Genomic DNA, 14659 nt, shown 5'->3' with positions numbered 1-14659 from the left:
GAATAGGTATTAGGCTTAAAACCAGGCGATTGTTGTTATACCCCATGGTACGGGACATTCCCCACAGATATTCTGGCAGGGTTTAACACCCTATACATCTACACAGATATAATTGATTATCAACGTGTTGGTGATCGTCCTGTCCCACTGTTGCAAACTGCACATATTACAGGGAAAAAGAATGACTTTGTCACAGTGACTTATGACAAGCCACACTACGTACCTCTTAGTAACAGTCATTTTGATGAGATCTGTATTGAAGTAAAATCTGATCAGAATCAGGTGGTTTCATTCGTAGTGGGGAAGGTGATTGCAAAATTAGACTTCAGACCCGTCAAACAGTCTTTTAGACTATAAGATGCAGCCTCAGAAACTCTATGATGATCCTCAAAGGTATGTTGAATACTACACAACACAGGCCGGTAGCGGTTTACCAGGGTATCATGGTAGCGCTGCAATGTATGGGGCTGGTCTAGGGGGCCTTTTCCGAGGGCTTTTCCGGATGGCAATACCTTTGTTGAAGCGAGGGTTCTCAATAGCAAAACCACATCTGAAAAATGCGGCAAGGAATATTGTTGGCGATGTTGTCAACAGTGTTATGTCACGACAAACAAAACAGGAGGACAGATATGGATTGATGGTTATGACTCTAGGTGTTAGAAAGAGACCGCTTGGTAGGAGGAGCTTACCAAAGAGTAAAAAACGCAAGAATGAGACAAAATCAAGAGCCAAGGTTAAAAGAAGACATACAGCTCGGAGGACAGTCAAAGGGAACACCACAAAATTCCATCCATCTTCTTCTGCTTATCCGGGATCACAAAATGTATTAAGAATACATTTTAGCAAGATCGCACTCCTACACTGTATGTCTGGTGAATGTATGAAAACAGAGTTGGATTTATTCACAGTTCCCTTCACACAGACATCTATTGAGAAAAATACATTGAAATCCCGACCCTATCAGCGATATCAGACGCAGCCCCTCTGGAGTTCTTTATTGCAGGAAATGGCGAAGATTGCATTTATCTCAACAATACTTTGTTGTACCTACATGTAAAAGTCACTAAACCAGATGGAACTAATATTGATTCCGGAGCAAGTGTTGGGGTTATCAACTATCCGATAGCCACCCAATTTTCACAAGTGGATGTCTCCTTGGGTGATCGTATAATTAGCCAGATTAGCAACACATACCCCTATAGAGCCGTTATAGAGAGCATTCTGAATTATGGATGTGATACATTAAATACAACATTTTCACCTGGTTTGTTTTACAAGGATGCCGGCAGGTCACATGGATGTTATGGACCCTGCAGGAGAGAACGTTGGACTCACGAAAAGGGCTGCCTATTCAGCGGATAGTACAACATTTCAAATGATTGGCCCTGTTCATAGCGATATATTCTTTCAAGAGAAACTCATGTTAAACGCCGTTTACATAAAGGTTAGCATGGTATGCTGTAAAGACGGGTTCTGCCTTATGTGGGTAGGGGATGTGTGTTAGCGTTTGCATATATTATCTGCGTCTCTCTTTGTCAAGGAAGTGACTGTATCACCAGCTGTGAAACTTGGACATGCTCAAGCGCTACTCTTAATTACTGCCAAATATCCATTTGAAAGAGTGTATATGAAGACATTTAGTTTACCAGCGGGGGGTAGCGTTTGCAACCAGGAAAACCTATTTTTAGGACCTCTGCCAAAATGGATTGTCGTTGGATTGGTGGACAATGACAGTTTTACAGGAAGTTACACAAAAAATCTATTTAATTTCAAACATAAACATTTTGAGTTTATGGCTATGTATGTAAACGGCCAGCAATTTCCTAGCAAACCATTCCAACCAAATTACACAACAGTGAATTGATTTTACTAATTGGCCTTAGCTTCAGGAAAACACCTAAAGGACCAAGCCTTGGCTATTGACAGGTCTGACTTGTTACACGGTTAAGCCCTTTATGCATTCAACTGCGCGCGGGATGAGGAATGTTGTCAGCACCTATATATGATCAAGTCAGGGAATGTATGACTTGAGATGAGGTTCAGACAACCACTACCCCACACAATTAATTTGGTTGTTTATTCAATCTTTGACTCCATTATCAAAGGGTCAAACCGGCCACAAGTTATGGTTGACTGCTATTAGGAAAACGGTGTGGAAATGAATACCTCAGAGTTGTCCGGTGTGGTGAATCAATTTTAATCTAGGACTAATTTCTATGGTGTGCTGGCATGTGACCAACTACCTAGTGGACCAGTCCGAGATGTTGCATCAATGATGATTGTTAATACACACCTGAGCAATCAACCCAGGGAGCACTGGCTGGTTATTTACATAACAGACAATGGCATTGGAAGGTTTTATGACAATTTTGGAAACCCCCTCAAATTTTTACATATTTTCCCAAGTCAATCAGTGCCTTTCTGCAAACCTGTGAGAATGTGGAATACAATTCAGAACAAGTACAGGACATGATTTCAACCACGTGTGGACAACATTGAGTGTTCGTTCTCTATGTAATGACAAGAGGTCTGAGTTATAAAGACACTATGTCTTTTTATATTGATGATTTACAAGAAAATTATGCGCTAGTCTCAAAGTTTGTAGCTAAGATGTACATAAAACATGCTCAATCTTGTGAATCATTTAATTTGTGTCACAGTTGTTGAAGAAATAGAAAAGTAAATCATGTGTATGCCGGCTTTATTATTCAAAAATAAAACCATTTGTAAAACCACATCAATGTTTACATAGTATTTTTCATACAACAATGAATCACAAATTATTAAAAAAGCATAAAATAAAAAAACGTTAAAATGGAAGCCATTTTGTGGGGTCTGTGGTAGGAGGTACAAAGAAAGCTTTGCTTGGTTGATAACCAGTTGATGGGGGAGTGTCTAAATCATCCATTGTGTCGCAAGACGTTTGTTTATACAAATCGATTTTTACGCTTTAAAAACTCATTTGGACTATATGTTAAAGGCATGTTCAGACATGACATAGGCTCTAAAAACACCCCCCACCCCAACGGCCTTCTATCGTCAGCAATTTTATTGGTTGCTGTCACACTTTTAACCAGATCCAACAGGTGCGATCCCTTGTTTATCTCTCCTTTGAAAATGAATTCACCAATTTGAATTCCATGAAGTCAAATCTTTAGACCTGTGCATCCTATTAAGAATATATTAAACCTTGGGTGATCCGCTATCCATCCTAGAATGTGATTTAGTACCCATAAGGCCTTGTGTTGTAATCAGGAAGCAGTACACGCTTGTTGTACACAACTCTGAAACACTTAGACACTACTCGGTTTTTCAATGTGAATGTTCTTTTATCTCTCGCAATTGTGTCTGCATTAGCAAGGACGTGATCATCGTCACCACCCTCGCCCTGTACAAATTTATCAACCAGTCGTGTTAGCGTCTCCAAGTTAACAATGGTTGTGTTGTAGCTGTTAAGTATAATGCCTTTTGCTTTGAGGGCAGGTCAGACCTTTAACGGTTTTGTATTCGTATGTCTTTGGCCCACCACTAACAAATTGAGCAATGCTGTCACCATCTGGTAACTCATCGGTCAAGTCACCCAAGAATGGCCCCAGTGGGGGCACCCAATCCCCATGGCGTATTGACAAAGATCACTGAATCAGTGTCAGTGTAGAGTACACGTCTATCCAACTTCTCCAAGAGTGAATACATCTTGAGTCTGGCATAAGCGGTTGTGATCGCTGCAATATTTCTTTTTTGCCATTATGTGGTTTGATTGGTGTCTGTTTTGTGTAACACCACTGTACCATTGCAACTGTTTCTGAGATGAAAAAGAAATAACCAACTTCTATTTCACTGGAAAAAAGGTAGTGGCTAAACTCCTCCGGATCTGTAATTAGCATTGTGTTCATAAGTGTAGAGCGCTCATCCATCTTACCCCAAAGGCTATTCATTGCCAGTTTAGCCAAAGATCACCTAGCACTATTTATAACGTTTTCCTTGTCAAGCTGCACACCCTCCTTTTCATAATATTCAGGGATATACTGGTCTTGAGCATCATTGTCAACCACAAAGGCTGGAAGCCGCTAGCTTCCTGCTTGTGCTTCAGGAATGTTCTCATGTAATCTGCAAAAAGATTATCTGATGTCCTGGTGAAATCCCAGACTTCGAATATTTTCACAAAGCGATAACCTTTCTCAACAGTCTTAACCAGCTCAATAGAAACCCAGGTACCAGTTAACGATCTTTCTGAATCAGTACGTGAACAATCAGTTACCTGGTTTTCAGACTCTGCACATAATCTACACAAGGGAAAGAACAGCTTACCACCGACCCTGTGCAGTAAAACGGGGTGATAAAGGCCTTTCGGGGGACACACCGTAGCCTTAACAATACCAAAGTAGGTGTCTAGTGGTTTGAAATCTCAAAAGATTATGTCTGGATGCCCAATCGGATAAGTCTTTGTCTTATTGCAGAATGGGTAAAGACTACAGACATCGTTATACTGAATAGTCTCTCCTTCTCGAGCCCTAAATTCAAATGAATTACGTTGGTACGACCACCAGAAAGAGCATCCAGACTGTCAAGGCACTCTGGGGCATCAAAGGTCTTCAAGAAAGCTTTGACAACTGCGGGATGTGTTTTTAAGCTGATTTCACTCACACTCCCATATGTCTTGAACATGTACGTTGTGTTGTTATTTTAAAGCCTCAAGCTTTGTCAGCCATTGTTGGTGCATCAACCCATACTGAATCTTTGAAACCGGATTGTTGCTTGCTGAACAATGACACTTTGGGTGACCGTGCCAGAAACAGCCTAGAAGTTCAGCATATCCATCAACATAATAGGCCCCGATTTTCACTTCACCCCTGGTCAGGGCGTGCTGTATTGATATATTCTCATCGGAGGCCACATTTTCAAGCCATTGGATTGAGCTGTTTGAGAATGTCTTCTGACAACGGTTGTAGTTGTCTGAGGGTACCAATGCAAAGTTGTCCTTGTTGAGGAATCTGTTGCAAAAAACTTTCATGCAAGCCGAAGCAGTTTATTTACCGGAATGGGTCAACACCACCACACTCCAGAAATTCGAGTCTGTAGCGCATACAACCCTTTCCCAAGATGACTACATCATTCATGCACTAAGCTTTTATTTCATCCTGCAAAGGGGTCTGTGGAAACTGCTGCAGAAACAGCTACATAAAATATGTAGCGCTCACTGGGGTCCTCAGGCATACAGGGTTTTATAAAACACTGATGATTCATTTAAACCACCAGATCCACGTTACAATTGTGCACTTGTGCGCTTTATAGTTGATAATACTAACGTTGTAATACTCATTTTACACCCTGTCATTTATTCAAACCGAACAATATCTGTGAATGTCACACAATAACTTAACGCTAAACCAGCTCCCGTATGTAACTCAACACCACTAACCAGGGCCTCAGCATACAGTGGGGAGAACAAGTATTTGATACACTGCCGATTTTACAGGTTTTCCCACTTACAAAGCATGTAGAAGTCTGTAATTTTTATCATAGGTACTCTTCAACTGTGAATGACGGAATCTAAAACATAAATCCAGAAAATCATTTTATAATAATTTTTAAGTAATTAATACACAAGTATTTGATACATCAGAAAAGCAGAACTTAATATTTGGTAGAGATTACAGAGATCATACGTTTCCTGTAGTTCTTGACCAGGTTTGCACACACTGCCGTAGGGATTTTGGCCCACTCCTCCATACAGACCTTCCCCAGATCCTTCAGGTTTCGGGGCTGTCGCTGGGCAATATGGACTTTCAGCTCCCTCCAAAGATTTTGTATTGGGTATAGTCTGGAGACTGGTTAGGTCACTCCAGGACCTTGAGATGTTTCTTATGTAGCCACTCCTTAGTTGCCCTGGCTGTGTGTTTCAGGTCGTTGTCATGCTGGAAGACCCAGCTAGGACCCATCTTCAATGCTCTTACTGAAGGAAGGAGGTTGTTGGCCAAGATCTCGCGATACATGGCCCCATCCATCCTCCCCTCAATAAGGTGCAGTCGTCCTGTCCCCATCCCCAAAGAATGATGTTTCCACCTCCATGCTTCACGGTTGGGATGGTGTTCTTGGGGTTGTACTCATACTTATTTTTCCTCCAAACACGGCAAGTGGAGTTTAGACCAAAAAGCTCTATTTTTGTATCATCAGACCACATGACCTTCTCCCATTCCTCCTATGGATCATCCAGATGGTCATTGGCAAACTTCTGACGAGCCTGGACATGCGTTGGCTTGAGCAGGGGGACCTTGCGTGTGCTGCAGGATTTTAATCCATGATGGCGTAGTGTGTTACTAATGGTTTTCTTTGAGAATGTGGTCCCAGCTCTCTTCAGGTCATTGACCAGGTCCTGCCGTGTAGTTCTGGGCTGATCCCTCACCTTTCTCATGATCATTGATGCCCCACGAGGTGAGATCTTGCATGGAGCCCCAGACCGAGGGAGATTTACCGTCATCTTGAACTTCTTCCATTTTCTAATAATTGCGCCAATAGTTGTTACCTTCTCACCAAGCTGCTTGCCCATTGTCCTGTAGCCCATCCCAGCCTTGTGCAGGTCTCCAATTTTATCCCTGATGTCCTTACACAGCTCTCTGGTCTTGGCCATTGTGGAGAGGTTGGAGTCTGTTTGATTGAGTGTGTGGACAGGTGTCTTTTATACAGGTAACGAGTTCAAACAGGTGCAGTTAATACAGGTAATGAGTGGAGAACAGGAGGACTTCTTAGAGAAAAACTAACAGGTCTGTGAGAGCCAGAATTCTTACTGTTTGGTAGGTGTTTAAATACTTATGTCATGCAATAAAATGCTATTTAATTATACAAAAAATCATACAATGTCTGGATTTGTTTGATTCTGTCTCTCACAGTTGAAGTTTATCTATGATAGAAATGACAGACCTCTACATGCTTTGTAAGTAGGAAAACCTGCAAAATCGGCAGTGTATCAAATACTTGTTCTCCCCACTGTATAGCAGGCCCTGGTCTAATAGGGAGGCGGAACCCGGTGCAGTGGATGACTCTATATTGGCTACCAACACACTGTATGAACCACCAGAGCAAGGAGTTGCCGACAAACCACCCAAAAAATGGGTGACTTCTATCTCCGCACACCAAGTCCCCACATATCAACCGCCAATAAGGGAAGGGTACACTTGGGCTGAAACCACTGATACAGCCACAATCGGAACTCCCCCAATGCCCCCACTGACTGGGCCACCCCATACATTGCAGCCTGTATCACAGCAACAGCTCCACAAATGGGGGAACACCCAAACGCCAATGGAACCGATAATCAAGGCCGCAACCGTGTGTGGAGTCACTAAGAACCAGGCGGTAGAGAACACTGTTAGGGCATTGATGGAGAAGAATAAAGAAGGTCTGAAGGACAACAACAGCAGCTATGGGATGTCATCTATGAGCACTGTACAGCTTTTGCTACAGGTCCTATAGACATGGGCCGTACCCAGGTAATACAACATTGACACGGGAACAACACACCCCATACGCAAACGGCCACGACAGCTGCCACTCATGAAGCAGGCAGCAGTGGACCAGTGCCTGGAAGAGATGCGTGAAGCAGGGGTGGTAGAGCCATCTGAAAGCCCATGGATGTTGCTGGTAGTAATGATAAGGAAGAAAGATGGGACATGGCACTAATGTGTTGATTTCCAGACACGTGACAACGACCCGAAACACACAGCCAGGGCAACTAAGGAGTGGTTCCGTAAGAAACATCTCAAGGTCCTGAAGTGCCCTAGCCAGTCTCCAGACCTGAACCCATTAGAAAATATTTGGGCCTATACATTGTTCTGATCATGCCTCTCACTCGTCTCAATTTATTAAAAGTGAGTTAAAGTGAGGATTCTTAAAATAACCCAATTCCATGATGGCTTTATAACTAACTAAGTAATAGCCACGACCCAATAAAGTTACAACAAGCGTGGGTCGGGGGGATATTAGCAGTGCAGGCATTCCAAATAGCAAATTCTAACAGTCAGAAACATCCAAGATGCGGCGTACTGCCAAAGAATAGTGTGGTGTAGGTTTTGCTGTTAGGGAGAGGAAGAGGCTCGATTAAGAAAACAAACCCAGAGGACAATATAGTAGAGACTAGGGATGATTTGGTGCCAAAAAATAATTAATCTTCTGTTTGAGAATATTTCAGTTTCCAGAAAAACGTCCCAATCTAATGTAGGCCTAATATTAAAACTCCATAAGATGGTGGTTAGAACAAACGCGGCACCACAACAAATGTATTTCAACATTTCAGCCAGCGCCAGCGACATCCATGAAAAATGCGTGGCAAAGAAGTGAGGGGGGCTAAACCCCTAATGTATTGTGATCCTAACAACGCATTCTGTACTCAAAGTTGATGTGTTAGAAGCAGGAAAAATGGGCAAGCATAAGGATCTGAGCGACTTTGACAAGGGCCAACTTGTGATGGCTAGAAGACTGGGTCAGAGCATCTCCAAATCTACAGTTGTGGGTGGCCAAGACTCATTGATGCAATTGGGGAGTGAAGGCTGGCCCTTGTGGTCCGATCCAACAGACGAGCAACTGTAGCTCAAATTGCTGTAAAAGTTAATGCTGGTACTGATAGAAAGGTGTCAGACCACACAGGTCATCGCAGTTTGTTGTGTATTGGGCTGCGTAGCTGCAGACCCAACAGGGTGCCCATGCTGACCCATGTCCACTGCTGAAAGCACCTACAATGGGCACGTGAGCATCAGAACTGGACCACGGAGCAATGGAATAAGGTGGCTTGGTCTGAATGAGCTGTGGATGGCCGCTTGTGGATGGCCGCTTGTGATTCGCTTACCTGGAGAACATGGCACCAGGATGCACTATGGGAAGAAGGCAAGCCGGCGGAGGCAGTGTGATGCTCCGGGCAATGTTCTGTTGGGAAACCTTTGGTCCTGCCAGTCATGTGGATGTTACTTTGACACGTACTAACTACCTGAGCGTTGTTGCAGACCATGTGTACCCTTTCATATCAACTGTATTCCCTAATGGCATTCGTCTCTTTCAGCAGGATAATGCACCCTGCCACAAAGCAAAAATGGTTCAGGAATGGTTTGAGGAACAAAACAACGAATTCAAGGTGTTGACTTGGCCTCCAAATTCCCCAGATCTCAATCCAAGCATCTGTGGGATGTGCTGGACAAATAGGTCTGATCCATGGAGGCCCCACCTTGCAACTTACAGTACTTAGAGGATCTGCTGCTAAAGTCTTGGTGCCAGATACCACAGCAAACCTTCAGAGGTCTAGTGGAATCCATGCATCAACAGGTCTGGGTTGTTTTAGCGGCAAAAGGGGGACCTACACAATATCAGGCAGGTGGTCATAATGTTATGGCTGATGTATACTATATCCGGTGTATATATCCAAGTATTTAATTTTACTTTATAAGGAATTCACTGCAATTCCTGAAATTCTAATGAACATTTTCTTTCTGCCACAGGTTTTTAATTGTTGGTCTCAGACGGCTGACGATTCAATTATGAGAGGTTGATCTGAGAATGCAGAGGGTATTTTAAGTACAAATGTGGATTCCACTTGATGGAAAGTGGAGAATAGTTGTTATTGAAAGGAGGCAGCACTGCAACTAACACAACAGAGTCTATGTTTCTTGGCTCTGTTGTGTTAGTTGCAGTGCTGCCTCCTTTCAATAAGAACAGTGTGCACAAGGGCAAGCCGCTGGCCATTGATGAAATATTAATACATGCTTTGAGCAAACAGGAGCAAAGAAACATGGGAAATTAAAGGGACCAAACAGAAGAGCAAAAAGGGGGAATCTGCATTGGTTCTTCTTCAAAGAATTGAAACCAATGTTTCTATTTAAGAAGATCCCAATTTTGACTGAGAACATTTACTTATCTTTCTTGAGTTTTTTGCCACTGGGGTATAATTAAAGGTTTAGATCTTCAATTATAATTGGGTCCTTACTGATTTTTGTTAACTTTACGGCATGGAAGAATAAGAGTTTTCAGAAGTCTCAATGCAGAGCCATTGATACATATACAGTATTATTTTAAATGAGAATAAAATACACTACCGTTTGGGTTCACTTTGAAATGTCCTTGTTTTTTAAAATTAAAATAACATCAAATTGATCAGAAATACTGTAAAGAGATTGTTAATGTTGTAACTGACTATTGTAGCTGGAAATGGTTGATTTGTAATGGAATATCTACAGTTGAAGTCAGATGTTTACATACACTTATGTTGAAGTCATTGAAACTAATTTTTCAATTTTTCGGTTTGGACATCTGCTTTTAACATGACTTGAGGTAGTAAATAATCTGTCTAAACAATTCCAACAATTGTTTAGACAGATTATTTCACTTAGAATTCACTATATCACAATTCCAGTAGGTAAAATGTTTGTATAATGTACACTAAGTTGACTGACTGTTGACTGTGTAGTTAAACAGCTTGGAAAATTCCAGGAAATTATGTCATGGCTTTAGAAGCTTTTGGTAGGCTAATTGACATAATTAGAATACATTTGAGGTGCACCTGTAGATGTATTTCAATGCCTACCTTCAAACTCACTGCCTCTTTGCTTGACATTGTGGTAAAATCTAAAGAAATCAGCCAAGAGCTCATACATTTTTTTTTTTTTTACTCCACGTCTGATTCACCCTTGGGAGCAATTTTCAAACGCCTGAAGGTGCCACGTTCATCTGTACCAACAAGAGTACGCAAGTATAAAAACCAAGTGGGAGACATTAACAGACTGTTCAAGAAACAGAACCCCCAAAAAGCAGCAGGGCCTGATGGTGTCTTCCCATCCACCCTAAAGCACTGTGCAGCTTTCTGCTGTGTTTACTGACATCTTCAACACCTCACTGGAGACATGCTGCTTCCTGTTTCAAGTCCTCTATCATCATCCCAGTTCCCACAAAGCCAAGGATCACCAGATTTAACGATTACAGACCTGTCTCCCGACTTTTGTGGTTATGAAGTCTTTTGAGCGCCTTATGCTGTCCCACCTCAAGACCATAACTAAGCCTCTAGCCAACAGGTCTGTGGATGATGCGGTCAACATGGCTCTTCAATTCACAACATTCACAACATTTTGGCTGGTTTTTACATTACATCTAAAACCCAACACTGGTATTGTTCATCGAGATCATCTTAGTGGCTTTTCATCCGTTCATTCCAGGCTGCTATAGGTTGACAATAGAGCTGAGTATACACAAATAATGTTGTGGAAGGGGCAGGAGGCATCAGCCACCACTGTGGATTGGTGTAATTACAGATGGGATGCAGTAGAGAGCCAGCCAATGCAGCAAAACCGATTTAATTACAGCATCCCCATTCCCTATGTCAAGCTCCTTAAGGCAGAGGACAATACCACTTCTAAGTCCAAAAAACAAAGAGAAGTCTTTAAGGTGGAGAATCTCCATCTTCCACTTAAATGAAGATATGAGTACACCGTGGTCTTGTCCACTAAAATCACAGCATAGCCTTTTTTCAGGAAACCATTACTCTCTGACAGGAGTGTTCCAAAATTCCCAAATAAAATACATTTGTGGGGAATTCTTTATATAGGTTGATTTTCTCTGTTGTGAAGGACATCATCAATGGGTTTTTCTACATCAGATCATAATGGAAGACTACACTTTGCCTTGAATTTAACATTGGATTTTGTGAGCACTGAGAACATAATGCATAAAAAGAAATCCAATTAATAATAGTGCTGAGTTATATTAGACTTTCAATTAGTCTATTTACAAATGACCTATCACCAAACACCTGTTAATACCATCACATGGATGACTGTGATAGATGAAACCACTTGGCGAAACAGGAACAATATGCTGTCCTCTCTTCGACAGAATTGAGCATATTGCCCAAAAATTACATTTTAACGAGCACTTCTCAGTGTTAAGTGCTGAATCCCAGCCCCTTGTTGCAAGTCTTCGCTTCAGTGACCCCTCGACTCAGTTTTCCAGCACAGGTCTCTCGCGTCATTGGCTAACAGATCAGACTGCCACACCACACACTGACACTGAGACAGCTCATTACCCAAATGATGACCGTCTCAGCTGCAATGTCTTGTTATATCAACCCAACATCGACGCATTTGTGACCAGAACATTTAGTACAAGGTTGTGCTTAGATCTAAGATGTGTAATGTCCTCCACCTAAGGAGATCACCTTTGGCTCTCTATATTGTGACAGCCCCAAGTATTAAGATTATTAAAATAAAATATCACAATTAATCACGATCTTCTGTAGTTAGCAATGATTCATCACAATTTTTGAATGGCACCAAATTGAATGGCGCTAAATAAAAAAAAAATCAGTTTAAAAACTAGACATGTTAGTTGGTCTAACATTCTTATATTGGCTGGGGTCCAGAAACGAACTGCAACATAAATTCAGCCCTGGCCACACCAGCCCACACCATTTTTCCAAGGTATCGTCTTAGTTGTAAATAAAGTAGCGATTTAAGTAAGGTCAACAACCACACATTGGGGGAAAAACACATTTTAAACATTGGGTTGTAGGCTTTTCTACACATTTTAAGGTGACTGATACTGATGACAGGTCATGGGAAGATGTTGAAACTGTCATATTGAAACTTTTTTTTTGGTGTGTATTGATAAGATAAAAACTTTTTTCAAAGGAACTCAGATAATCCAACCCACAAGTTAAGGAAACACAATACTAACCATTCTCTCTGCTTACTTCCTCCTGATCTCTCCCATTACCTCACCTTCACCCTCTGTTGTAAATGCAAGTCCATATAAAAACCACAGGAGGGAGACATATCCTATGGTAATGTTATACATCCATTTGATGTTTTTGTCGACTTCTATGATAAATGTAAGGAATAAAATCCTTCATTATATTGTAGTCCCAGTTAAAATATCTCATGAAAGACAACTTTTCCATAAATATTGTATATATTTTTATTGTATTTGACAATTTATGTATATCCCTGAATATAAATTCCAGCCTGTAGTTCTCTAATTAAAAAGCTGTTTGCCACAATGACAAAGACTAAACATAGTTTTAGGTGGTAAAACAATAGCTCAAAGCTAAAATTATTTAATTTTGATTAAAAAAATTTTTTAAACGTTTTATGTTGTCCATATCCATCCTATTAGGTCATATTATAAAGAATATGAATCACATTTCATAATTTAAATCCTGGTCAATTGTTCACTATCACTATTCTAACTCAACATTGCTCACTCACAGAGCAATGGCTTAACTAAGCCTTGACATTTATCTTTATAGAAAAATATATGAAATAAATGACTAATGACAAAACTGAAATTCAACACTACACTGTTGTTTGCTCCTTGGGGTTTAAGGCCGGGTGTCTCTGTAAAAGCACTTTGTGACAACTGCTGTTGTAAAAAGGGCTTTATAAATACATTTGATTGATTGATTGACTAATGTCAGTATAATAGATGTAATTTATGTTTTGTCAAATATTTAGTAAAATTATAATTGTTAGTATTTCCACCATGTTATGATTCATTCCATCATGTAAGGTTGGTTTTCTGATATCATAATTTAACAATACCAGCAATGTATTTTTGGGGGTTAGCTTATTTATTTTTTTAGATTGAATGGTTCAACTAAATATAATGAAATTGTGACTAAATACTATTGTTATCCACACTTGTTAACAAATACTGTGTGCAAATAATGTGCTAGTTCAAAAAAATTACACATTTTACCCAATTATTAGTTTAATTCTATTATTTGAAGAAAGAAGAAGCATTTTATAAAAAACTGACTTTTGATGTCTTTCAAACATAAGCCCAAACATACAGTGTTAACTCTACTAGATAGTCATGTGTAGGTCCTAACAGGGTGAAAATATCTTGTGCCCTTGTCTGAAAATTTACTAGGATTTAAGCATTTCAGAAACAATGTATGATGGCATAAGCACACTGTTGTCATTAGTGAATGTTGTAGACCACCACGGTGAAACTAATTCAACGGCTGGTGGATGTAGTTACAGTTGCTATAGGAACTCTCTTCACCAGAGGTGCATTCAATCTATTTGAATGTTTGCTATGTTCCTTTATATTAAATTACACGTTTGGCAAAATCTTGATTATGTTTTACAGACTCTGGACACAGCCCACATGAATGTATTAATTATTTAAATTTGTACACTTCAAATGTTAACCCAGCACAGCCAGAAAAAAATGCAAACATCCCTGAATTGAACTCATGATGGTCCGTTGATCAGATCTGTTTGGCAAAGGAGTATATGAAGTGCCTTCTGACTTTTTAATCATGCTGTCAGATTCCTTCAGACAGCATGTCATGTACCTTTCATTCAGGACTGACTTCCGCCTTGCCACTATACCATAAATGTCTGATCGATGGAGTTCTGCAGAGATGGTTGCCCTTCTGTCAGTTTCTCATATTCCTGCAGTTAAACTCTGAAGCTCTGTTAGAGATGCCATTGGGTCCTTGGTCACCTCCCTGAGCAAGACCCTTTTTGTCCAGTTACAGACAGTGCCAGCACTCTTGGTGGTTCCAAACCTCTGTCATTTCACAATGATTAAGCCGACTCAGTCCCTGGAAACTTAAAATGCTTTAGCATTTATTTTTTAAGTAGACTCCAGTCAAGTTCTAGAAATATCAACATTTTCTCTA

Source organism: Esox lucius, chromosome 15 (genome assembly GCF_011004845.1).
Source record: "Esox lucius isolate fEsoLuc1 chromosome 15, fEsoLuc1.pri, whole genome shotgun sequence".
NCBI lineage: Eukaryota > Metazoa > Chordata > Actinopteri > Esociformes > Esocidae > Esox > Esox lucius.
Note: the sequence above shows the minus strand (reverse complement) of the source record.